This window comes from Sinocyclocheilus grahami, unplaced genomic scaffold, assembly GCF_001515645.1.
Source record: "Sinocyclocheilus grahami isolate Dianchi unplaced genomic scaffold, SAMN03320097.WGS_v1.1 scaffold761.1, whole genome shotgun sequence".
NCBI classification, from domain to species: Eukaryota; Metazoa; Chordata; class Actinopteri; order Cypriniformes; family Cyprinidae; genus Sinocyclocheilus; species Sinocyclocheilus grahami.
Window position 1 is genome coordinate 351,218 of NW_015505940.1, and position 3,099 is coordinate 354,316.

Sequence of the window (3,099 nt, forward strand, 5' to 3'; positions counted from 1 at the left end):
TGGAGGTCTCATTAGCTGCTGCAGGTAAACAACTAGAAGCATGAAGTAAATCTACTCTTACAAAAAATCATCATGTTTTTATTTTCATAAAAGTGTAGAGTAACCATATTTTGTTTTTGTTTCTTTGGCGAATTGATGACAATTTGTACAATAACTACAAACACCGTCAACTCTAGTGTAGCACAGCCATTGGTACAGACTAACAAAACTAGAGCATGCCAAAAGTTACTCAAATACAAAATGTTTTCATAAACTTAAAGAAAATTCATTTACCGCATTCAGAGATGATTTCTGTGTGTTCACATGTTCGTGCAGTTTCTTGTTTGTTAAACTAATCTCATCTTCTTCTTCTTTGGTGTTTCTTGAATCTAATCTAATCTCAGGCAGGTGTCGGTTATTAATCAATATTAATCACATTGTCAACCAATGGCTTCTGCTCACCGCTGCAATAACTGTCTGTGATTAAGCTAAATAAACTTTTTAAAACCATGTCAGTCATGAATGTATTCAAAGAGAGCATACAACGTGCTGTTGAGAAATATTCATGTGATAAACTAAAAAAAATTGGTCATTTCTAATCACGATGATGAAGTTTATTTTGCTTAATCAGATAGTTATTGCAGCACTGGGTAGAAAGCCATTGGTTGACAATCTGATTAATAACAGACACCTGCCAGAGATCAGACTAGCATTACACAAGAAACTGCAGGAACACATCAACACACAGAAGTCCTCTCTGAATGCCGTAAACCAGGCTAAGATTTTTTTAAATTTATACAATCATTTTGTGCTTAAGTATGATATGCTTTTAATGTTGTATTTTTGTATTGTTAGTTTGTTTGGGCTGTTTGATGTTGCTATATGATATTTAACTTGTGTATTGTCGTAATTCTAAACAGGCTGGTTTGTTGCACAGTATCTTCACGAAAATTAACCATGGTTTTACAACAAATAAAACCCAAAAGCCATAGTTATTTTTCATTTATTTTTTAGAGTTCATGCTTCTAGTTGTTTACCTGCAGCAGCTAATGAGACCTCCACAGAAAATGACTTGGGCCTACTTCTGCTAGTAAAATAATGAGGATATCTGTAATGGTTTTTATGTTAGCACCACCGGTCACAAGAAACTGCTTCACTTCAGCATGTGTCCTCACACTTTTAAAGCTCTTATGACTGATGTTAACTAATTTTAAAATTGTCTGTAGATCATAGATGTGTGTGTGTTATTTGCATTGTGGTGTTTTCACATTAAGCTACTCCACAAAACTGTGGAACTTGACATTTTGCAGATCGGTGACCTGTTTCTATTATTATTGTTGGAGACCTGATCTTTTCACCGCATATCAGTCTGTCTGAGACTTGTCTTCTTGCAGGAAGATGTTGTGAGTGAAACACGAGCTGTGTTTGAGGTTCTGCTCTCTGTCTGGAGGAGATTTCTGCTTCAGCTGCTGGAGGTCAGGAGGAGGTGGCAGGAGAAGCAGGGAGCAACCGTTGACCTCTGACCTCTTTCTGGACTCTGTGAAACACAGCGATAGCCTTCCAGCTCTCGGACTCGTCTGACTCTAGCAGCTCGGACCCGTTCTCTGGGGAAATGCATTGACGGGCCGCTTGTTTAATCAAATGCTTCATTAGAGAACGATCAGTGCTGTTTGTGTGTATAAAGTGTGTGCACAATAAAAAGATAAATGTGATGTTTGTGTGGCGTTCATGATTTCCAGAGATCGCAGGTCCGCAGGTCTCCTCCAAACATTTGCTGTTAGTTCTAATCAGTAGTTTAATGTTCTCAAGTAAGGTTTGTGTGCGTCTGACTGTTTGAGATTTCTCTCTGGATAAGCTGTGGCTGATCTGTAGTTTAAAGTTAAAACAGTCCAGTTTATTTGTCCTTAACAGAAGCGCATGTCTTCAAAAACTAAGTTTATATTTGAACGGCAGTAATGTGATGTCATTATGATGTCTGTGATTTCTGGATCAATGAGTCTGAAGCTGATGATGATTTCTGTGAGAAATAACTGCTTTATATTCCTCCAGACGCCGCCTCCGTGTGCAGGGGTCAGTCTGTGGAGCCGGAAGAGTCCTGGAGCAGATCTGCTGCTGTGTTTAGCAGCTCAGATCTGCTGCTGTGTGGCTGGGCTGGCTATTTATATATATAAAAAAAAAAAATAAGCGCTGCTGGATATTGTCTGGGAAGCCCCAGGGGGAGCGTCTGGATCTTCGCTCCCCCTTCATGTCTCTGCTTGTCTCGTCTCTGGACATGCTCTGATCCGCTTTGCAGCTTGTCACAGATCACGACCAGATGACCATCACACAACCATGCTTCTGAGACCAGACTCCTTCCGTTCAGGGAGAATCACTCAGACCGCTGAGCCACTGGCACTTCCACACTTCCTACTCTTTTTTTAAAAACTTTTGTCTGTTTATTTTTATTCAAAGACTAGTGACACTAAACTTTAGTTTTTCTAGCTAAATACAGGATTCGCGCCTGAAACCCCAGATCAAGAGCTGACGCTCAGACCACTGGGCCACAGGTTCTTCCATGTTTGCTTGTCTCTGTTTTGGAGTGAAACTAAACTAAACTATTTTTCTAGCGCAAGAGTGAGGCTCAAACCGGCAGCACCTTCATCAAGAACAGCTGTTCAGACCGCTGAGCCACAGGCTTGTCTGTGTGTACCGCTCAGTTTGTTCTCTTATTCAATCAAAAACCAGTGGCAGCAAATAACTTTTCCATTTAAAGCGAGATTTGAACTCGGATCTCATCAAGAAGTGACGTTCAGCCACCGACTCTTCACAAACACAGCGGCTGTTCTTTGGTTTTGTCTCTTCTTCATTCAGAAACAGCACAAACTCATTTTAACCACAAGAGTGAGGTTTGAACCCAGACAGCCTGCGTTATAAAGACACCTTTAAACCACTGAGCCACTTCTCTTCATTTGAGTTATGTCTCATCCAGTCACAAACCAGTGGAACTAAAGAACTGTTCAGTGTTTGAGATCTGAACTCTGACCTCCTGCATGAAGAACTGATGTTCAGACCACGAGCCACTGGTGCGTTGCTGATGCCGCTCTTCATTTGAGTTTTGTCTCATTCGTGCAAAAACATTGT